The sequence below is a fragment of the Danio rerio genome, chromosome 13 (genome assembly GCF_049306965.1).
Source record: "Danio rerio strain Tuebingen ecotype United States chromosome 13, GRCz12tu, whole genome shotgun sequence".
NCBI lineage: Eukaryota > Metazoa > Chordata > Actinopteri > Cypriniformes > Danionidae > Danio > Danio rerio.
Genome location: NC_133188.1, coordinates 10,551,391 through 10,577,584, shown reverse-complemented (window position 1 = coordinate 10,577,584; position 26,194 = coordinate 10,551,391). Strand labels below are relative to the sequence as shown.

The 26,194-nt window shown below is 39.8% G+C and overlaps 1 long non-coding RNA gene across 2 annotated transcripts in view; it reads left to right on the top strand.

The window, feature by feature from the left end:
* The first annotated feature begins 4,195 nt into the window (after positions 1-4,195).
* The window catches only part of LOC141377138 (uncharacterized), a 58,198-nt gene continuing 36,199 nt past the window's right edge, over positions 4,196-26,194 (top strand). Inside the window, exon 1 of one of the 2 annotated variants that reach the window (XR_012389174.1) lies at positions 4,196-4,417. This is a non-coding gene — a long non-coding RNA (uncharacterized lncRNA). Of the gene's footprint in view, positions 4,418-16,576; positions 16,762-26,194 lie in introns of those variants that run through there. The other variant, XR_012389173.1, reaches the window with a different exon arrangement.

Genomic DNA, 26,194 nt, shown 5'->3' with positions numbered 1-26,194 from the left:
TATTATCATTAGGTTGTCGAACTAACTAACTACCTAACTAACTAACTAACTGACTGACTGATTGACTGACTGACTGACTGACTGACTAACTAACTAACTATTACAGTTAAATACTCTGTAATTTACAAAAATCGTCAACAGTGGATATTTTGTCTTTGACATGATTATATTTATTAATAAATATATTATTAATATAATATTTTTCAACATTTTTGCGAGAAAATTTCTTAAGGGACTAGTAACATTGACCTTAAAATTATTATTATTATTATTATTATTATTATTATTATTATTATTATTATTATTAAATGTAAACATGACAACTTATTCTGAAGAAAATGGAAAAAAAAAAACATTTCAGCCAAACAAAAAAAAAAAAAACTTAAAATATAGTATAAAAATAGTGTGAAAATCTCTCAAATGTTGTTTAACAGAGAGATTTTTTTCCAACACATTTTTAAACATAATAGTTTTTAACTAGTTTTCAATAACTACACCGTTAACAACTTTCTGTAGAATATACAGTAACTTACTGGCACGCCAGTAACTTAAATCAGTTAAAGCAAAGATACAGTATACACATTTACAGAACCATTTATCTTGATGTATATGTATTTACAGATCTGTATCTATATCTTTACTGTACAATATACATTAATTTACACAATGCAACTAAAATACAGTAACATACAGCATAACTGTCCTACAGTAAAATGCAGCTCATATTAAATTTAAATATTGTGTAACTTATAAACTTGTTAACTTTTTTTTTTGTCTTTGCCATGATGACAGTATATAAATTTTCAACATAATTAATTAGATATAGTGTTCAGCTTTTTATTTAAATTTAAAGCCTTAAGTATGTTATAATGTTAACTAAGCAAGTTGGTTATAAGCAGGCTAATGGATAAAAATGTATTGTCCTGTAGTCGGCGAGGCTGGAGTGGTGCAGTAGGTAGTGCTGTTGCCTCACAGCAAGAAGGTTGCTGGGTCGCGGGTTCGAACTTCGGCTCAGTTGGTGTTTCTGTGTGGAGTTTGCATGTTCTCCCTGCCTTCGGGTAGGGTATGTTAAATTGTCTGTAGTGTATGAGTCTGTGTGTGAATGTGTGTGTGGATGTTTCCCAGAGATGGGTTGTGACTGGAAGGGCATCCGCTGCGTAAAAACTTGCTGGATAAGTTGGCGGTTCATTCTGCTGTGGCGACCCCTGATTAATAAAGGGACTAAGCCGACAAGAAAATGAATGAATGAATGAATGAATGTCCTGTAGTCAATCAGAAAATAATAATTTGTTAAGGGACTACGAATATTGACTGAAACGTATATATTTAAATAACTTCATAAATATATATAAATCTCTATATCTCTATATATAATTTGCTTTCTTCTTAAAGCATAACTTAGGAAACCATTGAAATGAATAAAAAAAAATTATAGGAGGGCTAATAATTTTGCCTTCAATTGTATATAATTTGTGAAGCAGGGGTGTTTTTACATACTCTTACAATGAATGTGGTGTGTGCGAGTGTTCTGAACGTCTGCATGCATCCACTCTCCATGCTCAGACAGAAAGCAGATGTGGGGAATGTGTTAAAGGACAGTCTTGTTGATAATCAACCTGCTATTAGTGAGGTATGTGGCAGTGCTGCTGCTGGGCCGTGAAGGATTGCATTACTCAAGCTCTCCAGACGACAAGTGGCTGCTTTCCTCTCTGTGCAGCACAACACATGTACAAATGAGTGCACGGTGTTTTGGAGCATCTCTTCCCGAACTCTAAATCTCTCTGGAGTGAGTTATGGTCAAGAAATGCCTCTCCGTTTCCTCCTGTGGCTTAGGAGGTCCTGTAAACATGGGTTAAAGTAATGCAACCTTATTCAATTTCCACCAAATGAAAGGGGGTGGAAGGTTTTTTTTTTTGACCCACAGATGAGGTAATACTGTAGCTTTGCTTGTTTTACATGCTGGACAAAACTGATTCCAAAAATGCAGGAAAAAGCCAGCACAATAAGTTTAAGGTGCATGACTAAATAAAATTAAATATAAATTCAACGCTAAGGCTCAAAAAGTATATAAAAAAGTAAAATTGAAAAGTGTAGTGTGCAACTCATTATTTTAGAAAGTTTGGGGTGGTTTCGTAGTACCTACATTTGTAGTAATTAGTTCATCTGTATAATATTCAGCCAAGAGAGCTTAACGTGCTGCAATTAAAGAACACAAATTAAGAAACGGCTTGCCTCATTTTATGTGATACAAATCTTTACAACGCAAACAAATTAAGAAGATGCCTGCATGTTCTCACAACACATGCAAATAGCACAACATCAACGAAAACTTTTCAAGATGACCCAAAAAACGGGACTGGCCCTGCTGGGATTTGTTTATTGTGCTGTGACTATTGCTCAGTGAAGTTTCGAGTGATATTTGAAAGATTATTATTTTTTTGTTTATTTTAAAATTATGGTTACACAATTCCCTTGTCTTATATATTGTTGGTCTAAATAACCATACCCTAAATAGCCGGGGTAAATTTTAGGGTCCACTAGAAACATTTCCATTGTCGTTTGTGCTATTTGCATGTGTTGAGAGAAAATGCAGGCATTTCCTTATTTGTTTGCTCTGTGAGAACTGCAGCATGTTTCTTAATGTGTTTCTGTGGTGAGGATTTGCAACACCTGTTCTGTCAAACCAATGAGAAACTTTCTTATTGCCGCATGTTAAGCTCTTTTGACCAAAGTAGTGTAAAACGTAATGAGCAAATTACAAGAGAAAAGATACAAGTGAAATCAACAGTGCGTTTTGCTTATGTGACCAAATGGTAAATAATAGATAGTCTCTGGTGTGTATAGTAAACTTATTCTTACTTCAACCTCTGTTGTTTCTTGCTCCCGGATGCTTTAAATACTTGAAAATTTAAAGTTTACACGTTAACAATCCTTTAAAACACCTGCAAATGACCTATGTTGACTGTAATATTGTTCAACTTTGCAATTAATCCACAAATTACATGCATTCCAAACTGTGGTGCCTTTTCAGCAATGATCTCAACTTGACATTGCAATGTCAATGCTAAAATGATGTATCGTGCAGCCTTCAACATGTTTATGAGTGACCAATAAGAGTTATCTTGTTTTATGTAACAATTTGCAACTAGTTGTAACGTTCACACAGTGTTACATATTTTGGTGACTTATGTAAACACATTATCCAAAATGTTTTCAAATGGTTAGATGCAAATGAACCTGTTATTTTAACCAGTGACACAATCTGTGTTATTGCATTGTCCGTCAATGACATCATACTTACATTACATTGTATTAAGCACCAAGGGGACACTAGTAATACTTGTGGCCCATTGAAATCAATTGTCACACCAAATTCCTACTGCACCACTGCATCAAGCCTATGTATTACGTCATCTATAAACATGACTTACACCTATTGTTGTAATCAATCAGTGTTAAAGTGGTAACCATGAATCAAACCAAGGCAGTTGAACTGCATTATTAGACTGGATACTTAGCTGTTAAGAAATACAATGCCACAAAGAGCTTCTTTGAATGACACATGGGAAAAATAAAATATATAAGCAAAATATTTAGCTATTCTTGTAAAGTTGTTGGTTGTATTTACACAAACAATACATTTTGAGGTTATTGCAAAATAAGCATATAAAAAAAAACATTTTTAAAAAAAAGTATAAGAATGTTGTGAATGTGGGCAGGCTGTACTTTGCAGTGCTTTGTTGAAGTGGGTGGGGCTAAAAATCTATTTTGGTGTTTAATAACACTCTCTGATTGACATTTTGTAAAACTTGTACAAATATTTTTTTCTAAACAAATGCTTTAAATGGAATTATTAAAAAAGTAAGTTGAAAATTTGCAGACATTTGGGAATTGCAATAGCATACACAATCAATTAATAACTCAACAGTGGTGAAAAGAGTGTACTGAAGTAAGTACTGAAAAATCATACTTAAGTAAAGGTACCATTACTTGCCTAAAATGTAGTGCAGGTAGAGTAAAAGTATCTGTTGTAAAGATTACTCAAAGTATGAGTAAAAAGTAGACTATCAAAGACCTTCTTTATTTCCTCCGAGAACAAGTCGAATGAGGAACAGCAGGGGAGTTTCTGTTCCCACACGGTGGTCCCCCACAACGCAGCCTTTCCAGAAAGGAGAGTAATCACGAAAGCGACCTTGGATTGCTCAGTAGTGAACAAGGATGGTCGGAGGGTTATGTATAGGGATCATTTGGACAAGAAGGATCGACACAGCTGAGGTTCTCCGGAAAAGCAAGAATTAAATGGAAGAATTGAAGAAGTTCAGGCGGACAATTTACGGCTTTTGGTGCTAGCGTCGGGTCATGAGATGGTGCAGCTTCCTGTGAGACCGCTCCACTAGTCAACTGCTGAACTTGAGTGGTAAGCACAGACATTTGACCCTCAAAGGTCTGAATGGCTTGATTTGTATTAGCCAATATTTGTTCCTGCCGGTCTATCCTAGTGTTAGTGTGGTTTACAAACTCTGTAAATTGAGCAATACTCACTGGATCCATGTGTATGGTCAGTTCGTTCTGTAATGGGTGAAATAAGTACTAGAAGGATCCAGTATGCAAGTAAAATACAATTTTTATGTAGTCAATAAACAAAGTCCAAAAACGATAAATAAACAAACAAAAGATATAAGGTATCCCGCTCAAACAGGGATCGGGGAACTGACAGGAACAGAACAGTAGATCTGGATCTCAGGCGGATCTCCACGCCAGTCATGAACACAGACAGAGAGCACAACAAAAACAACAACGAACTGACACGAGACAAGAGACGCACTGTCCAGATATAGCCGAGATAACGAGTCGCAGCTGGCAGGCTAATCAGGATAGCAGGCCTCTACATAGCACGTGACACAACACTGACGCAACCGACACACGTGGAACTTAAAACAAAACAAAGTCATGTGACCAAACAGACACCCAGAAGTGCGCACACACCTACAACCATGACAAAGTAGATGGCAACACCAACAGCCTGAGGTATCAAGACATTTGTGCTGCCCTTTACATTACAAACCACAGGACAGGGCAAATTCTTTAGCAGGATAGCGCTCCTTCTCATACTTCAGCCTCCACATCAAAGTGAAAGCAAAGAAGGTCAAGGTGCTCCAGGATTGGCCAGCCCTGTCACCAGACATAAACATTATTGAGCATGTCTGGGGTAAGATGAAGGAGGAGGCATTGAAGATGAATCCAAAGAACCTTGTTGAACTCTAGGAGTTCTGCAAGAACACTTTCTTTGCCATTCCAAATGACTTTATTAATAAGTTATTTGAGTCAGTGACTACATTTACATGCACATCAATAATCAAATTATTTGCTTTAATCTAATTAAGAGAATAATAAGACTAAGGTGTTTACATGAGTTGCTATTTGAGTGTTATTCTCAATATCCTGTTTTATCACATAATTCGATTAACGTCATTGCGTCACAGTGCTATCCGCATCTCCTCTGGAGTTCCATGCAATTTCAGGTGTTTCATTTTTAATTTGTGGACTTTAACTGCAGTTGGGCACTTTCACTTTCATTCACGAACATTTCATGCACACCCTCCATGACAAACGAGATATTGGATGCAACTGTGAACTCCTGGAAGTGTTGCTGTAAATGAAAGTGCATACTACATACTGAACAGAAGAAAAAAAAACCCTCCGCATTTCACGATGCAGGTGTCTGTGGTTTGCATTGACTGGGTGGGTGCAAAGAGTGTCAAACAGCCTTTTGTGTGTGTGTGTGTGTGTGTGTGTGTGTGTGTGTGTGTGTGTGTGTGTGTGTGTGTGTGTGTGGACTATCCTACTCAAAACGTAAGGTGTTTACATGTCTGTACTGCACTTCAATAATGCAACTAAAATCGATATACTCCACACGTCTTAATTCGATTTGTCTTTAGTTTGATTATGACCCTAATCTGATTAAATTAATAAAAAACTGCTGTTTACATGATTACTCTTAATCAGAGTATTGTCTTAATCACATTAAAATTTAATTATTGGTGTCCATGTAAAAGTAGTCACTGTCACTGTATAAATGCAAATACTTGAGGTACTATATACTAGAACCGATTTTACTGACAAAATGTGCCTAAAAATCATCTTCATTTAATCGCTGAGCCCTACTGCAAATACAGCAGAGTATTATATAAAATATGACTGAAAAAGAATAATGAAGAGAAGGTGGGAGGAAATCAATCAGTGCTCTCCGACCGTTTGACCAGCGGCCAAGCAGAGAGAGACCCAGCGCTGTGGCCGAGCTCCTCTGAGACAGCTGCAACATTTCAGAGCTTCAACTCAGCAAATTTCCATCAGCTGCTGCTGCCAGAGACCACAAAACGCTTTCAAACAACAGCTCACTTCAAGAATTCCTGTCTCAGGGAGGAGTGAGAGAGAGAGAGAGAGAGAGAAAAGATGGCTGGAGAAAAGTATCACAGTGAGCTCGGTGCATTGGGTTAGTAGATTAATGCAAACTGTGCCCTGGCAGAAGAGTTTGATTGGCCTTCCACGGGAAAGAAATTGCTTGCAGGCTTAAAAAGACGGCGGAGAAAAGTGTGTAAGGGCATGTTGTGTTCATAAACGAGGCTGGCGTGTTTCGTGTCAAACCCGCTTCGCTATACATTAACACTTGTCACAGATGCCCATTAGGTCTAAAGCCAGTGCCGAAAATTTAATTACCGAACCATTTATTTCATTGTTAGGAAAATAAACCACTGAAACCCCAGAATGCATTAGAGGCTCTCAAGCTGGTTTTCACCTTCTTACGTTTGATGACACCCAGTACACCCCGCAATTGGCCTGGCGAGCTGAAATAATGCTTCTCTTATACTCTATTAAAACCAGCTGGCCCGCATAAGTCATTCTTTATTTAAGTTCAATTAAGAGAACAACTGATTTAATGAAGGACGCAATTTATACACAAGGGTAACTCATCCGTGCCGGCCATCGGCTGAGCGCCTCGAAGGCCAAGAGGAGACCTGTCTCAATAAACTAGACCATTGACACAAGTGCTTGTAAAAACAAGTGGGCTTAAACCATTCATGACCGAACGCAAACGACTACAGGCTGCCTTTGTCATGGACGGTCTGGCAAAAAAGGGTTTTGTTTTTAGTGAGAGGAGGGAAAAGGGGTTGTGTGAAGAGATTGGATTTGCTGTTTGCTGATTAGAAGAAACCAGAGAGAAATCATTTGGGTTTAATTGAGATGGATGTGAGAAAAATAATATTTTTTATAATAATTATTGTTCTCAGCATAAATGAGTACACCCCATTTTGAAAATGAATATTTCAAGAGTTCACACTTAGCTCATGATTTATACCTAGCTTGTTTGGCATGCTGTCCCGGGAGAGAGCCCTGAGCTCAAGGGATCCTCGAGCCCAGGGCTCCCCCCCTTTTGCAGGGCGAGTGGAGATTGAGCTCAGGTCTATCTCAAACTCCCCCGCTGCTGAGGCCAAGGCGAACTTCCTGAGAGTAAGACATTATAAAAAAGGTTTAGGCTTGTTTTATCTATAATATAGAGCACATTTGGATGGTGGGAGGAAACCGGGGAACCCGGGGGAAACCCACGCGGACACGGGGAGAACATGCAAACTCCACACAGAAATACCAGATGGCTCAGCGAGGACCCAACACCATTGGTATTCTTGCTGTGAGGCAACAGTGCTAGCCACTGGGCCACCGTGCCGCCCATTCTGGATAAAGGAGGAAGAAGGGGAGGAGGAGGGGTTTCTTCCAGACGAAGATAGTTGTAGAAAGGAAATGAGGATATATATAGTGGTTTGGGATCCTTTGATTGGAGGATCATAATTAGTTAATGTGGACCAGCTGGGTAAATCATGAGCACATGCTTCTCTCGAAATTAGTTTAAAACTAAACTTCACTTCAAGAGTTCACACTTAGCTCATGATTTATACCTAGCTTGTTTGGCATGCTGTCCCGGGAGAGAGCCCTGAGCTCAAGGGATCCTCGAGCCCAGGGCTCCCCCCCTTTTGCAGGGCGAGTGGAGATTGAGCTCAGGTCTATCTCAAACTCCCCAAAAAGCCAATGATAAGCGCTCGGGACAGCAGCCGCGTGTTTACACAGGAACTCCCCAAAGTGCAAAGAAAAAGTGCTATATCCGGCTGCTGGATATATATGTGAAGAACTGATAAAAAGTGGGGGAAAAGCTTTCTAGGGAGTGTGTGAAGGGCAGGGTGGGCTTGGTGGCTAAGAAATAACGTTAGGAAGTCTGAGGGAGTCTGAGTGGCTTAGAGGTTGGGTGGAGACTCGTGTGTAAATTGGGGCTTAAATGGGCCCTCTACGGGAGTCAGTGCTTAAGAGAAGGTTTGTGAGATGTAATAATGAAGGGTGTGGAGCTGGCTGTTTAAGAGGAGGGAAGAGATTTGGTAGCGGAAGCATAAAAAGCTGTTTGGGGTAAACAAAAGGAGAGAAGCTGGAGGAAACAATGCTATATAAATTACTGTATGGAATATACAACTGCTATGCAGCAGAAGCACTCACTGTTGGCATGTGGCTAGAAACTGGCAGGGAGAAAGAGAGGGGAAGGAAGCTGGTATTAACACAGATTTAATATATTAACAATAAAATCAAAACAAGAAACATTAGGGAAATACTATGCATAATAAAATGCAGTAAGCAGCGGAAGCACTTAGCGCTGGCAGAAGAAAAACAGCTGTAATTAACAAAAATATGCTATACAATTACTATGCATAATATGCAAATAATCAATAAGAAAGATACTAATGCAGCGGGAGCCCACAACGCTGGTAAGGGGAGAGAAAAAGGGGGGGTGCTGTTGAAGTAACAAGGTTACTATGCAAAATACAGAACATGAAATGCAAATGAACTACTATGCAGAATAAACATGTCAATGCCGATACTGGTGAATAACTATAAAGAATAAATAAACTGATGCAGCGGAAACACTCGACACTGGCAGGGGAAACTGGAAGGTGAAGGCGATAGGTGAGGCTCTTGCGAGAGCCGAAACTCCTATTGACTCCGGCAGGAGTCAGAGCTTAGGGTGATGTTAATGTGGAGGAAGGAGGTTGGATGGGAGTCAAAAATGAGTAAACAGCTGGTAGAAAACAGTAAGGCACTCAATTCTGGCAAGTGGAAAGGGGAGAGCTGCTGGGAGTAATATGATTATTATCCAGAAATACACAATATAATACATGAAATACAAATGGACTACTATGCAGAATGAACACAATGTAGACATTTATCAATAACTATATGGAAAACAAATAAACTGGTGCAGCGGAAGCACTCCACACTGGAATGGGAAAAGAAATGGGCAAGGTGGCTGGAAGTAACAGATATAATAAACAATTTTTATGCAAATGATACAATACAAGATATAACAATAAACCATTATGCAGAATAAATTAATTGGAGCTGCAAAGGTGCTTGATGCTGCAGGGCAGGTAAAAGGGGGGAGAGCAACTGTAAGAAACACAAATATCCAACGCAAGTACTATACAGAATATACAAATTATGCAATAAGATACTAAGGCAGAGGGAGCATACAACGCTGACAGGGGGGAAAGAAAAAAGGGGAGAGCTGTTGGAGATAACGAGATTATGCAAAATACAGAATATGATAACATGTAATGCTAATGAACTACTATACAGATTAAACAAAATGTAGAAACTGATGAATGACAATACAGAATAAATAAAATGATGCAGCATAAGCACTCATTTCTGGCAGTGGAAACAGGAAGGTGAGGGTGATAGGGGAGGCTCTTGCGAGAGCCGAAGCTCGTGTTGACCCCTGTGGGGGTTTGAGCTTTGGGTGATGCTAAGATGGAGCAAAGAGGTTAGTTGAGAGTCAAGGCAAGGAGTTAAGAGATTGGAGGGAACAGCAGAAGCGCTTATCGCTGGCAGGGCATACAGAAAGGAGAGGTTGATAGGTGAGGTTCTTATGAGAGCCACAGCTTGCGTTGACCCTTGCAGGAGTCTGAGCTTAGGGTGATGCAGATAGAGCAAGGAGGTTATGAGAGGGCCAAAGGCAAGGAGTGAAGAGCTAGGAGGAAACAGCGGAAGTACTCAACGCTGGCAGGGATAACAGAAAAGAGAGGGTGAAAGGGGAGGCTCTTGGGAGAGCCGAAACTTGTGTTGACCCCTACAGGAGTCTGAGCTTTAAGCAGATTGAGCAAGGTGGTAACAAGAGAGCCAAAGGCGAGGGGTAAAGAGCTAGGAGGGAACAGTGGAAGCACTCAACACTGGCAGGAGGAACAGAAAGGAGAGGGTGAAAGGTGAGGCTCTTGCGAGAGCCGAAGCTCGTGTTGACCCTTGCGAGAGTCTGAGCTTGGGTGATGCAGATGGAGCAAGGAGGTTACCAGAGAGCCAAAGGCAAGGGGTAAAGAGCTAGGAGGGAACAGCGGAATTACTCAACGCTGGCAGGGGGAACAGAAAGGAGAGGGTGATAGGGTAGGCTCTTGTCAGAGCCAAAGCTCATGTTGACCCCTGCGAAATCTGAGCTTAGGGTGATGCTGATGTAGCAAGGAGATTACATGAGAGTCAAAGGCAGGGAGTAAAGTACTAGGAGGAAACAGCAGAGGAACTCAATGCTGGCAGGGGGAACAGAAAGAGGGTCATGTTAAGCTCTGCGAGAGCTGAAGCTCATATTTACTCCAACGGGAGTCTGAGCCGTGAGGGGGTTTGCTAGGCATGGACAGATAGATGGCTTTGGCTTGAGAATAAAGGGGTGGTCAAGATTGGGCTGAGAGGTTTGAAAGAAACAACTTGGGTTCTTTGAGATGAAATGACTGAGGCGAATGTAGGATTTGAAAGGCTTCAGAGAACCAATGACCAAGGGTCTGGATCTGGTGCTGGGAAAGCCTTTTAATAATGCCAATTCTGAATGAATGGCTGGAGATTGGTTCGGGAGGAAATCCTGAGAGGTGGACAACTTTGAGGTGTTTCTGGAACCAGAGATGTGATACTGGACGATTAGCGTCATCAGTAAAAAGGGGGGCTAGGGGGTTTGTTTCTTATAATCCTCGAGTGTAGGTATACTAGAGAGTTTGGACTGGGTGGGTGAGGGCAGGAATGTTGAAGATGTAAATGAAATGTTCTTTGTCAATAGATCTATCTTACTTTGCAGGACGAGGAAACCCTTTCTTTCCTCATCACACGAAATTAGATCTGCTATAGTGGGTTGGAGTGAGGGTTGAGTTTGAATGTTTCATGCTGTGATGTGTGACTGAAGGGTCTGAAGGTTACTACTTTAATGGTAAGTGATATGGAGTTTGGTGGAGGTTATAATGGGGGTGGCTTAAGGTAATGTCATTTGTGGAAAGGGATGGACAGGCGTTGAGTTGGGGTCCACTTCTGTAGCCAGTGACCAAAGTTTCTGGAAAGAAAATGAGAGAGAGTCAGTGATTTGGTTTTGCAACCTGGCACGTATTATGCAGACATGATAAATTGACTAATGTCAAATAAGACATCTTAAAAGTAGCATTAAAGCTTAGAGAGTAGGAACGCCTTTGTCTATGCATTATATTGTTTCTTCCTCAACACAATAAATGAGAATCCTAGAGGTGGACCATTCGTCTCCCCATAGTATGGCGGCAGCGACTATTGGGTACAGTTTGAAGAAAGCTGATGAACAATGGTTTCTAGAGTGGAAATAGATTGAGGGGGCCATGTGGTGGCAACCAGTGGCCTCTGAGTACCCTTGGAACCCAACTGATGGGGTAGCACCAGTAAAAAGACAAATATCTAATGGGGGTGCGAACAATCTCTGCAGAAGAAGGAACAGCTGTTCCATAGCTTAAGGAAGCAATCCATAAGCGGAGTTCATTGTGGGTGGGTTTTGAGAGAGAAATTGTGCCTTTTAAATCGTGACTTGTGGTAGGGAGCTGGAGTAGGCAAGTTTGAGGTAAATTTGCACTGTGAATTTTAGGTGGCCGAGGATAGATAACAGTATGTGTTTAATTCAAGTCTCTTTCTTATAATACAAGATAAAGAGAAATTATTCAGCCAATTTTCTCTTTAGGAAGAGAAGCTTGGAATTTGAGCAAATCGAAGTTGATGCCTAGAAATTCGATAAATGTATTGGGTCCAGCCTTCTGCGAGCAGAATACCTAGATTGGCGAAAACCTTTTGGTGATCTCTAGGTGTTTGGCTGGAGGCAATGTGGGGGGGTGATTAGAATATCATCTAAAGTTGGATAAGGTGGGGGATTCTGCCATTGTTAGAAAGAAGCCAGTGATGGAGAATTTGCAAGTTGCACTGCTTATGGGACAAATGCGTGAAACCTTGAGTGGTGGGGCAGAGAATGGTCAAACATAAAGTGGTTGTCGATCTCTTTTTAAATAAGATGATCCACAATTTCTGGTTCAATCAGCAAAAGCTGACTGAATATTAGGATAGGAAGGGAGAGCTGAGGTGCCCGGGTGGAATCCATAGGTTAGACCTGAAATGAGAAAATCAGAAAAATTAGTGGTGAGAACGCAGTTCTCTAGCGAGGTGAGGAATCGACAGACAGATAGTGTTTTAAATGTTTTGGTAGACGTTCATTCCCCCCCAGGATAGTGGAGGGCCAAGGATATTGAGCATGGCTTGGCTGGTGATCTTAAAAATACCTCTTTAAAGTGGAGTAGGTGAAGTGATAAGTTTAAATTCCTGTGACATATTACGATCGGACTTCTATGATCGATGGATGCTTATTGTCATTAGGTGGGTAATTTTATTTTAGAAGTTAAATAGCTATTGGAAGTGGCAGGGTTTGTTTATTTATATGCATGTTTATTTATTTATGTTAGTTATTTGTTTAATTAATTTATTTATTTAACTTCTAAAATGATGTTGTCATTTAATTTGCACTTGAACAATACTTATTAAACTGTGTCAATTAAATGTTTACTATGGGCTTTACTTTAATCTGATTGATTAAATAACATTACATTTGGAATCTTAACATGAATGAAATCAGAAGCATAATTGGCCCAATTCATTCACAAAGTCTTTGCAACCAAGTCTGTTCATAACTATCGTAAGAGAGGGCGGGACCAGCTCATGTTCTGACAGCTTGGATGGTGACACTTCTCTTTTCAGCTATTGGCTCAATGAAGTGTCAATCAAAAGGTCGGCAGCCATTTTGTTAGACCATAATACAAGTGTTTTTGTCTGAAAGATACTACTTTACTGAAAGCACTCCAGCAACAAGTTTGGATGACAGCAGTGTATCCATGTATGTTTATAAACATGTAAACATGTTGTGGACTAAAGTTTTATGGATTGGATTGCTTTGATCCTTGCAGTCAAATCAGCCAGGCTGTTAAAATGTTATGGACCTGTGAACAGACAGCAAGCTTGAAAGGTGGGTTTATTTGGTTTGTTATAATCTCTGCTTGTTTACAGATTATAGGAGGACGTTGTCCATAGTGTTTGTGTCTTTAAAATGGTTTAAATTATTTTTTATTTATGAGAGTCTTGCTTTTCTAAAGACATAAGAAATATTTAGTCTTTTGGAGAGTAGTTTCTCCTTAAAGAGAGAAGTTTCCCCTTAAAGCATACTACGTTACCACAGGTGGACCGCGAAGAGCGGTGAGAGTTTGGCTTCATTGCAGTGGCTGAAGTCTCAGGGAGAGCAGGGCTCTGGTTGCAGTTGTAGATATTGTTGGTTATTTCCATATTGATGGGCTTAAAAAGTGCAATGCTGTAAAAGCTTTTAGAGCTAAAGCTTTTTAGAAGCAGGAAGCTTTCTTCCAGACGAAGATAGTTGTAGAAAGGAAATGAGGATATATATAGTGGTTTGGGATCCTTTGATTGGAGGATCATAATTAGTTAATGTGGACCAGCTGGGTAAATCATGAGCACATGCTTCTCTCGAAATTAGTTTAAAACTAAACTTCACTTGTCTGTATTTCTCAGATTGGTAATATATTGGTGCATTTGAACAAAACAGACTTATTACATAGATTTATTTATTAAAATAATATTTTATTCACAGAACATCTTTAGAAATGGAAAGAGAATACATTTAAATCCGTGCAAAATATGCGTGCAAAATCCTGTGATGCAAACTATTTTAACAAAATTGTATTTATTTTTGTTTCTCTTGATTTTTGCTATTTTTGAAAAATTTTTATTTAATATTTTTTTTACTTAACATATCAATTTGTGCTACTAATCTTTGAACCATTATTGTAAGTTATTTTGCTCCAGATTTGGTTTTAGTACTGACCTAACAAATGTATATGGACAAATTTAATATTGTAAAGCTTCCAATAGAAAATATTCATTGAAATGAGAGATTTGTGAGGGGTGTACTCATATATGCTGAGTACTGTATAAGCTTGATCATAATCAATCATAAAAATGTTTTTTATTTTGTTTAAAATAACTAAGCCTCAGAAAGGCATTATAACAATACATAAACATGTGAAGATATACAGGATGATTATTGCTAATAGTAGTAAATATCATAATACATACATTTCATTTTATTTATTTGATTAGAACATAAAGTTGATCTTTTTTATTTCATAAAAATTCTACTACAAATGATAGTTAATACTTAAATAGTTAATAAATAGTTCAATAGTTAATACTATTACGAATACTACTGTCAATTGAATGAATTATGATTATATTTTTCAAAAATAACCTGGAGCTTTATGAAGCATGGATCATACAAAATTAAAATAATACTCTTTATTAAATGTTACATAATATAAAATGTGGAATGACTAATAATAATAATCATTATCACTAATCAGTAGAGCAGTAATAATAATAATCGTAATAATAACCATCCATAGATTTTTTTTAATTTAATTTAAGATATTTTTATTTTGTATAATAATAATAATAATAACAATAATAATAATAATAATAATAATAATAATAATAATAATAATAACAACAACAACAACAACAATAATAATAATAATAATAATAATAATAATAATAATAATAATAAATTAATTAATTAATTAATTAGTTTATATTTTAGATTAAAACAAAAAATATTGTTTAAATTTCATTTTTTTATACTAATATTTAAAATGACCTTTGGTTTTATAAATGAATCAGAAGTCCTAAATCAGAGATGCCCAAAGTTGGACCTGCGGGACAAAGTTGGCCCACTGTATCTTTTGATTTGGCCTGTCATCCCATCTGAGAGGTGAGTGAGAATGATTGAAAGAATTGGGACGATTAACACAGAGATTGTTATTTCTAATTTGACGTAACCATTTTAGCTACAAAAAAGCAAACTGAAATGAAATGTTTCAAATTAAAAGTTGTAAATGAATCTGCTTTTTTCAAAAATGTTGAAATGTTGAATGCGAGAAAAACGAGGCAAAAACTAATGTAATTCTGGTATAAAAGAGATTTTTATTTATTTATTTATTTATATTTTTTTACCGTAAAAGGGTTCATTATAAAATGTAAAAAGAATACTGTATTAGTTAATATGAAGCAATGTTTTCTAGTTATTTTTAAATATTATTAAATAAATGAGCAAATTACCCATGGCAACTATATTTCCCTCCTGTCCACTAGCTTCAATCAAGTTTGGTTTTTGGCCCTTCATAAGAAAAAGGTTGGGCACCCCTGTCCTAAATCAGTCGCACAAAATAAAAGCTTACGCATTGCAGAATTAAATAAATAAATAAAATTATTATTATTTAAAGAAAAAAATAAGATGAAAAAAAGTATATAGTGCCTTTATAAAATCAAAGTTTTAATCAAAACGTTTTAGTTTACAATACGTTACTCTACCTAAACTATCCTACACTGTAAAACTCAAAACCGATTGCAACAAACCATTTGAGTTCAAAAACTAATTCTAATGAGTACTCAATCCATTTGAGTAAACAAAGCAATTTGAGTACTGTAAAACCCAATTAATGAAGAGTACTCAATCCATTTGAGTACTGTAAAACCCAATAAGTTAAGGCAACTCAAACCGTCTAGAGAAATCGATTGCTACAAACCATTTAAGTCAAAGAACTACTCTATATGAGTACTGTGAACTTACTCTATTTAAATTAAAGTAATGAGGTATTTAATTAACTTATTACCTTCAACACTGAGTTCAAAACTCATTTCAAATGAGTAGAATTAACTTTCAGTAAATTTTGAGTTAACTACACTAATTTCATTTGATAAAGTTGACTGTTGGGTTTTACAGTGTAATAATGACCGAGATAAAATCATTCACATTCACACCTCTCAAGAAACAACACATCGAATTCTGCTAAACTTTAGATACTACTCTTCTAAACTCCCGTAATGTAGTAACTCAAGTGCAGTGTATGAGCGTTCTCTCCTTCCCTGCACATTATAAAGTAGAGCGCTGTGCTGGAGCGTGGTGTTTGAAGTCTGGATCCAGGCCCCAGCTCGGCAGTAAAGGGACTCCCCCTGCCTTTCTCTGGCCGTATAAATGACAGCTAGTGAAACCCGAACCGCCGGCCCTTCATAAAAAAGCCCGACTATCTGCGCCGCCCTCTCAGTTAATCAAATCCGCCGTAATTGTCATCTGCAGATTTTTAAAGACACAAAGGGGAAATCGTAACTTGACCCACACCTCTTGACTCGCAGTTTGTGTATAGTCATGCTTGGCCATGTGTTTATGTGTGCGGCCGTATATAAGTTTGAGGGAAAGGCCATGGCTGTCGACTTCATCTTCATCTCTCCTCATCTCACGCTGCACAACTCTTTAGATCTTCAAAGCCAGAAGAGGACAACAAATCACAGCGTCTTGTGAGTGTAAGCCTATAATAACAGTGACAAGGCATGACACCAGGGAGTAGGGTAGTCGGAACAATGGGGGGACCATATGGGATGTTTTGGGGAGGAGATGGAACTATTTAAGTAGTAAAAGAACATTTGCAACCCAGAGGTGAGCGACGGGGGAGCAACTACACAATATGGAATACGCAGGTCGCTGTAATATATATATATATAGCCTCACCGAGTGATTATACTCATGTGTCCACTCAGCGCGATGTGAAAAATAAAACAGCTTTAGCACTTTTGTATCCCAGGGGTGAACTTCAAACTTTACACTTAACTTGAACTTGTCACTTAAACCAGCTTCAGGACTTTTGAGTTACTCAATGTGTGAAAATACTGTAGTATCAATTTATTTTGAACTGTGCTTTTAAAGTTTTTAAATGTTTTAGATCCATGTTATATCGGCTTGTATTTACAATTATTGTGAGCATTGATGTTATACAGTAAGCATTTACAGTTAGGTCCATAAATGTTTGGACATTAACACAATTATAACCGTTTGGCTCTATACACCAACACAATGGATTTGAAATGAAACAAACAATGTGCTTTATCTGGCGACTGTCAGCTTTCATTTGAGGGTATTTACATCCAAATCAGGTGAATGGTGTATGAATTACAACAGTTTGCATATGTGCTTCCCACTTGTTAAGGGTCCAAATATAATTGGACAATTGGCTTCTAAGCTGTTCTATGGTCATGGCGTGTGTTATTCCCTAATCATCCCAATTACAACGAGCAGATAAAAGAGTTCATTTCAAGTTCATTTGAAAGTTGCATTTGGAATCTGTTACTGTCAGCTCTCAAGTTGAGATCCAAAGAGCTGTCACTATCAGTCAAGCAAGCCATCATTAGGCTGAAAATAAAAACAAAATAAAACGAAGAGTACTGCTCATGATCCTAAGCAATGAAGCATGGTGGTAGTAGTGACATGGTGTGGTCATCTATAGGTGTCAATTGAACTGGTTCTCTTGTAATTATTGATGATGTGACTGCTGACAAAAGCAGCAGGATGAATTCTGAAGTGTTTCAGGCAATATTTTCCCCTCTGATTAAACCAAATACTTTAGAACTCATTGGATGGAGCTTCGCGGTGCAGATGTAGAATGACCCAAAGCATACTGCAAAAGCAACCAAAGAGTTTTTAAAGGGAAAAAAGTGGAATGTAATGCAATGGCCAAGTCAATAACCTGACCTGAATCCGATTAAGCTTGCATTTCACTTGCTGAAAACAAAACTGAAGGGAAAATGCCCCAAGAATAAGCGGGAACTAAAGACAGTTCCTGTTGAGGCCTGGTAATTGATTACAATGGATTTGCAACCAAGTATTAAAAAGTGAAAGTTTGATTTATTTGATTGTTATTCTGTCTTATTACTTTTGGACCCTTAACAAGTGGGAAGCACATATGCAGACTGTTCTAATTCCTACAGTGTTCACCTGATTTGGATGTAAATACCCTTAAATTAAAGCTGACAATCTGCAGTTAAAGCACATCTTGTTCATTTTCAAATCCATTGTGGTGGTGTATAAAGCCACAAATGTTAGAATTGTTCGATGTCCAAATATGTACGCACCTAACTGTATATATTCCATAGTTTGCCCTACTATTTAACAACAAATCTGCAGTTCATACACTCTCGGAAATAAAGGTAAAGGTTGTCACTGGGGTGGTACCTTTTCAAAAGATATACATTTGTATTTAAAGGGTCCATATTAGTATCTCAAAAACATATCTGTACCTACATTTTAAGAGGTACACTTTTGTACTTTACATGTACTAATATGTACCCTTGATGTATTAATAGGGACCCTTTAGGTTCAAATGTGTAGCTTTTAAAAAGGTACCATCCCAGTGACAGCTCTTGTACCTTTATTTTTGAGAGTGTATAGAATTCCTTACAGCAAAGCAAATAGTGTGTTATGTGCTGAAATGAAAGACATCTCACAGAAAAGAACTGTAATCACACTGAAGTCCAGAATATACTTTGCTCTCCATATTCCTCGATGGGTTACGATTGTTCCTGTGATGCAATTTTTATTTTCATGATTCATGGATGTCTACACACACCATTTACATTCATTAATTAAATAATTCATTCATTCATTCATTTATTCATTTTCTTGTCGGCTTAGTCCCTTTATTAATCTGGGGTCGCCACAGCGGAATGAACCGCCAACTTATCCAGCATGTTTTTACGCAGTGGATGCCACAACCCATCTCTGTGAAACATCCACAAACACTCACACACACTCATACACTATGGACAATTTAGCCTTCCCAATTCACCTGTTCCGCATGTCTTTGGACTGTGGGGGAAACTGGAGCACCCAGAGAAACCCATGTGAACGCAGGGAGAACATGCAAACTCCACACAGAAGTGCCAACCATTTACATACAATTTAATTTTTTTTTCCTCTGATGTGTTTTTGACAGTGGAAAGTGTCAGCTCTTTTTTTAAAAACACACAGATGTGAGCTCTTCTCCAACTAAGTTGAAAAAACTGTGTAAAATTGCATTACTTTGCATAAAAAAGTCACTCAATACCTTGCCAATACTAGTGGTGTCCTAAAAAAACTTGAAGCTTTCATTGACGAAATATGGTTGGCTCAGGAAAAATGATAAGTCAATAAGCACAATAAGTCTACAAGACCACAAATTGCTCGTTTATCTTTATAAATATGCAACCTCAGTACTCACTTCTTTGAACCTGCAATGATGACCAATCACAACCTTTAAGGTCGTCCACTTCCATGTCTTAATGACATAATACCACTTTGACTGACATGTACTGTAGAATCCTGCTCAATGCAGACCTGACAGAAGTGCTCATCAAGGGTGCATAGCAGCTTTAAATGAATCACTCTCGAGCACCCTTCGAAAGCTATATGAATGGGACACCATCTATAAAGGCCCAATCCCAAATTGCACTCATTCAGCACACTTGTAGCCTTTTGTGTCTGCAATGTCCAAGAGGCTTTAGGGTAACCCATTATTCATCATTTCAGAAGGGTGCTGCATGCAAATATTCTTATTGAGGACGTAATAACCCTTGATGCACACTACTGTCAAGTTCTCACTGAAGTGAGCTCCAAGCAGACTCCTGCCAAAGCAAATGTGCTATTCCATCACACTTATGGTGGCATTTAAGATTGGGCAAGTTTTATGGACTAAATGGACACATGCAATCAGAAGCCGTACATCCATAAGACTGCAAGTCCAGACCACTACCTGTATGAGAATTACAACACAAAAGTGTGGAAGACAGAAAGAGTTTTAAGAGTTTACCTTTAGCTGATGATTGATAATAAAGCGGAGTTGGCATGCTGTTCCAGGAGAGAGCGCTGAGCTCAAAAGTTACTCAAACATAGCGCTCCCTCCTGAAAGAAGTGTGAGAGGGGAGTTTAAGCTCGGGTAGATCTCAAGAAGTCCCCCACTTATAAATGGGAAATTATAGATTACTATGGAAATATCCAGCTGACTCGTCTATAGTGGCAATTTGGTTTGATCATTGTCAATTCCCCTGCCGCATGTCTTTGGACTGTGGGAGGAAACCGGGGAACCAGGGGAAACCCACTCAAGCACGAGGTGGAGATGTACACTCCGCACAGAAACGTCAGCTTTCCCATTACTGGGAAACATCCACACACACACACATTCACATTCACTCTTACACTACGGACAATTTAGCCTACCCAATTCACCTGTACAGCATGTCTTTGGGGAAACCGGAGCACCCGGAGGAAACCCACGCAAACGCAGGGAGAACATGCAAACTACACACAGAAATGCCAACTGAGCCGAGGATCGAACCAGCGACCTTCTTGCTGTGAGGCGACAGCACTACCTACTGCACCACAGCGTCGCAGGTTGAGTATACCTTGTAAAAAAAAATACTCGGTTCTACATAATTCCTTGATGTTGTTCTAATACAAATCGATTAAGTTAACTTAATAATATTTACAATTTTAAGTGGATTTAACATAAAACTATTAAGTAGTCCCAAAAAAAAACACTAAGAATTGTGTTGTTTGAACTGTTTAAATGAGTAGTTTGAAGTCTTTTTTTGAGTGAACTTTTAAAGTGTGCAGTTACAGTCATGTGCAAGAGGAATTATAATGAAGTACATCTAGGCCAACATACATTTTACAATAAAATATATACTTAAAACCATGACATAGAGCTAAAACTTTTATTAGTAAAAAATACTGTTTATCATTAATAATCGAACAGGGCATGTTCAGCAGTTTGCTAATTTGATCGTCAACACCAAGCTTGACATTGTCATAGGACCTTTCCTACAAAGTCCAGTCAAACTTTAAAACAATTTTAATCTGGCCAAGGAAAAGCAGATCAGACATTTTAGCAAACTGACTGGTCATACATACATTTGCTCATAAAAAGCATTAGCATTGGGTGGGATTGATGAGATGGAAGGGGCCAAAACAGCTGCACAGATGGTGTGCATGTAGTGTTGTGGCTGGAGCGGGACAGTGCTGCTGCGTTGATTGGCAGGTGCCAAAGACCTGCGCCTGAAGTTGCACAGCCGGACTCTGACAGCGAGCCTTGACTAATACCATGTCAGCGACAGGGCTCACATTTGTGGGTGGGAAAGGCAAATGTTATGATGTTACCAAGAGAGACTGAACAGAAAAATAACACTCCATTCAGATGAGTTAGTTGCACTTCTTTAGGAGCTTTCACTGGGGTATAGACACAACTTTATTTGTCCATCTGAAAGAAAAACCGTTTCAAGAGTTCACACTTAGCTGATGATTTACAAAGCTTATTTGGCATGCTGTCCCGGGAGAGAGCCCCGAGCTCAAGGGCTCCTCGAGCCCGGGGCTTCCTCCCGTTGGCAGAGCAAGAAGGGAGCCTGAGCTCGGTGGATCTCAGAACTCCCCTGCCGCTGTAGCTAAGGGAACGTAAGGAATTAGACAAGCTTGATTGTTAAGTATGTTGAATGTCTTTGGATGGTGGGAGGAAACCGGAGAGCCCGGGGAAAACCCACGCGGACACGGGAAGGACATACAAACTCCCCACAGAAACACTCACCGGTCCTATCGAACTAGGACCGGCAGTATTCTTGCTGTGTGGTTCACAGTGCTAACCACTGGACCGCCGTGCCGCCCAATTGCAGGTAAAGGAGGAGAATAGGGGAGGAGGGGGGTTTTCTTCCAAACGAAGATAAAGTGAACTGAAAACTTAGACTATTTATGGTGCCTTAGGGCTCATATGATTGGAAGATTAGTGATTAGCAAATACGAGACTGGACGTGATAAATCATAAGCACGTGATCCTCTCGAAATTAGTTTATGAATAAACTTCACTTCAAGAGTTCACACTTAGCTGATGATTTACAAAGCTTATTTGGCATGCTGTCCCGGGAGAGAGCCCCGAGCTCAAGGGCTCCTCGAGCCCGGGGCTTCCTCCCGTTGGCAGAGCAAGAAGGGAGCCTGAGCTCGGTGGATCTCAGAACTCCCCAAAATGCAGAAATTAATCGCTCGGGACAGCAGCCGCGTATTCGAAGAAAAAACCCCCCAAAAGGCAGGAAATTTAGAGCTATATCCGGCTGCTGGATATAATAGAAGGAAAGAGGTTAAATGCATGGGCATTAATTAGATAGGAAAAGGTGAAAAGAGGATTCTAATAACTCTTGCTGGAGTTAGAGTTTGAAGGAACCCCTGCGGGGGTCATGGTTTTCGGGGTTGAGAAGAAGGGGAGAATAGGTGGTTTGAAGCAGTGAAAAGAGAACTTTGAGTGAATCTTGTGGGAGTTGGAGCTCTAAGTGACCCCTGCGGGGGCCAGAGTAGAGTGAAGGTATGGAGCAGTGAGTGGAGGAGAGTAGCTCTTACGAAAGATGGAGCTTTTGTGAGAGTTAGAGTTTAGAGCGGCCTCTGCGGAGGTTAGAGCTTGAGGGTAGGGTGTAGATAGGAGTGACCTCTGCGGAGGTTAGAGCTTGAGGGTAGGGTGTAGATAGGAGCGACCTCTGCGGAGGTTTGAGCTTGAAGGTAGGGTGTAGATAGGAGTGACCTCTGCGGAGGTTTGAGCTTGAGGGTAGGGTGTAGATAGGAGCGACCTCTGCGGAGGTTTGAGCTTGAAGGTAGGGTGTAGATAGGAGTGACCTCTGCGGAGGTTTGAGCTTGAGGGTAGGGTGTAGATAGGAGTGACCTCTGCGGAGGTTTGAGCTTGAGGGTAGAGTGTAGATAGGAGTGACCTCTGCGGAGGTTTGAGCTTGAGGGTAGAGTGTAGCTAGGAGCGACCTCTGCGGAGGTTTGAGCTTGAAGGTAGGGTGTAGATAGGAGTGACCTCTGCGGAGGTTTGAGCTTGAGGGTAGGGTGTAGACAGGAGTGACCTCTGCGGAGGTTTGAGCTTGAGGGTAGAGTGTAGCTGGGAGGAGCAATGAGTGGAAGAGAGTAACTCTTGCGAGAGTTGGAGCTTGAAGCGACCTCTGTGGAGGTCAGAGCTTGGGGGTAGAGTGTAGATAGGGGGAGATAGGTAGCAGTGAGTGGAAGAGAGTAACTCTTGTGAGAGTTGGAGCTCTGAGCGACCTTTGTGGAGGTCAGAGCTTGAGGGTAGATTGCGGATAGGAGGAGATAGATATCAGTGAGTGGGAAAGAGGATTTGGATAACTCTTGCGAGAGATTGGGGCTCGGAGCGACCCCTGTGGGGGTCAGAGCTAGAGGGTGAGTCATAAGGAGAAGAGAGGTAGTTGAAGTAGAGTGAAGAAGTTTTAGCTTGAGCGGACCCCTGCGGGGTTTGGAGCTTGGAGAAAGAGTCTAGGCGGAAAAAGAATAGGTAACATCGTGAAGAAGAAAGGACTGTGGCCGCTATGGCCGAATCCTGCGAGAGTTGGAGCTCAAGGGGGCCCCTTCGGGTGTCTGAAGAGTCTAGACAGGAGAAACAAGATCATTAGAGGTAGAGTGTAAAATAGATTAGTTGGGAGTGGAGTGTAGAGAAGAAAGGAACGAGAGGCTGAAAAGTAGGGTTATAAGGATAAAAGATTTGGAAAAGTTGGAAGAAGGGAACAAGCACAAATATAATACATATGTACAAACGCAGTAAATGCGCAAAGAACATGTGGATACAAACGTCTGCATCTGTAAATAGCTATTGGTGATTGCAGAAGATGCTAACTGCAATGGCCCTTGAGGGAGTCCTTGGCAAACATGTAAGGGTGCCATGGGTGGACAATTGGGCTTCTGCAGAGTTTGGTTTGGATGACTCTTGCGAGAGTCGAGGCTCTGTTAGACACCTTTTTGAGTTGGAGCCGTGTGAGGAGGTGCTTGGGGGTTGGTTAAAGCCTGTTGGGCTTTCTTGAGGTGGTATTTACTGAGACGTATATAAGATTTGAAAGCTTCAGAAGACCAGCGACCAAGGGTCTGGATCTGATGGTGTGAGAGCCCGTTGTAGTGGCTGCGCCAATCCTGAATGAGTGGCTGGAAAAGGGCTCTGGGAAAAACCTGATAGGCGAAAGATTTCTTTAAGGTGTTTTTGAAACCAGAATCGAGATACTGGACGGTTAGCGTCATCAGTAAAAAGCGGGGCCAGTGGGTTAGCCTCTTGAGATTTTCTAGGCTAAGAGGGTTTGGAATGGGCGTGTAGGTGAAGGAATATTGAAAATGAGGATAGAGTGTCCTCTCTGGAATTAATCTGTTTTGCTTTGTTTGATAAGGAAAGAGATAGTTTCCCTGTCTTGCAAAGCTAGATCTGAGATGGTGGGGTGGAGTAGAGGGTTAAATTTGGATGTAACTGTTAATTCAGAACATTTAAGAAACCCCCCAAAAAAAATGCTAGATTGAACATAACATCTAAAGTGCGGGCTGTATGGGAGGAAATGTAACCTTTACAGAGGGTGTAGATGCATGAGGTAAGGATTTTGAGTGTAATGGGTTGTCTAGCATGGTATGGAATTGTTTGAACGAATTCCATGCTGTGAGGTATGCATTGAGGGTTCTGGGAGCTATTGCTTGTAGGATAAGAGATAGAGAAGTTTGATGAAGATTATGAAGTGGGTGGTTTATGGAAATATCGTTACTGAATAAGGAGGGACCGGCGTTGGGTGAGGGTCTGCTTCCGGGGCTAGTTGCCAGAATATCTGCAAAGAGAAATGAGAGAGAGAGTCAGCGATTTGGTTTTTGCAACCAGGTACATGTTCAGCAATCATGATAAATTTTTTTTTTTTTTTTTTTTAGCAGATATCCAGATAAGGTGTCTTAAAAATGGCATAAGCGATTGGGAGTGGGAGCGCCCTTTGTTAATGCAATGCACTGTAGCTTCGTTATCGCAGTGAAAGAGAATGCTAGATGTAGACCATTCGTCCCCCCACAGGATGGCTGCTGCGATGATAGGGTAGAATTTGAAGAGGGCTGAAAAACATTGGTCTTTGGAATGGAATTACAATTGGGTTGGCCATGTTGAGACAAACCAGTGTCCTTTATATTAGCCACTGTAACCTATTGGAAGGGCAGCGTCTGTGTATGTGTTGATGTCAATAGGGGATGCAATCAAGTCGCTGTAGAAAAAGGAACAGCCGTTCCATTGCTTAAGGAAAGAGATCCATAAGCAAAGTTCATCGCGACTGGGTTTGGAGAGAAAAATTGTTTCTTCTAAACCATGAACTGTGGTGGATAATTGATGGAGGTGGGAAATGAAAGGAATAATGCGCATAGCGAAATTTAGATGGCCGAGAATTGGTAGGAGTTCTCGTTGTGTGCACATCTGTTTTTCAAGGAAAATTTGGGATAGAGAAATTATTCGATTGATTTTCTCTTTAGGAAGGGATGCTTGGAATTTATGCGAGTCTAGATTAATACCCAGAAATTCGATTGAAGTACTGGGTCCTTCCGAGATCAGCGAAAACCTGCTGGGTGATCGCTAGGTGTTTGGCTGGAGGAGATGACGGGGGGGAAATAAGAAAATCGTCTAGAAGGTGAATGAGGTATGGTATTTCGTAAATATTAGACAGAATCCAGCATAAAGCTTCTGACATCATGTCAAATATTTTTTTGGGCTGCTTTTGCATCCGAAAAATAGAATTGATTTCGCCAATAAATGCCAAAAGGTGCCAGAAGTCTGGGTGGATTGGCATGATTTTAAAGGTAGGGGAAATGTCTTCTTTGGCTAGCCAGGTGTTACGACTGGCTATCTTTATGAGAGAGATCTCTTGATCAATGTCGTGGTAGTTAAGTAAATATTCGTCCAATGGGATAGTGCTGTTAATGCTAGGAAAGGAGCAATTGTGTTGGGACGAAAGGTCGACTACAAGGCGTTTTTGCCAGAACATTTTTGAGTAGCGACACCAATGGGGCTAATGCGCGAGATATTAAAAGGAGGAGCCTTGGAGTTCCAATCATGAAGTTGTTGTCGATTTCTTTTTAATAAGATAATCGACGGTTTCA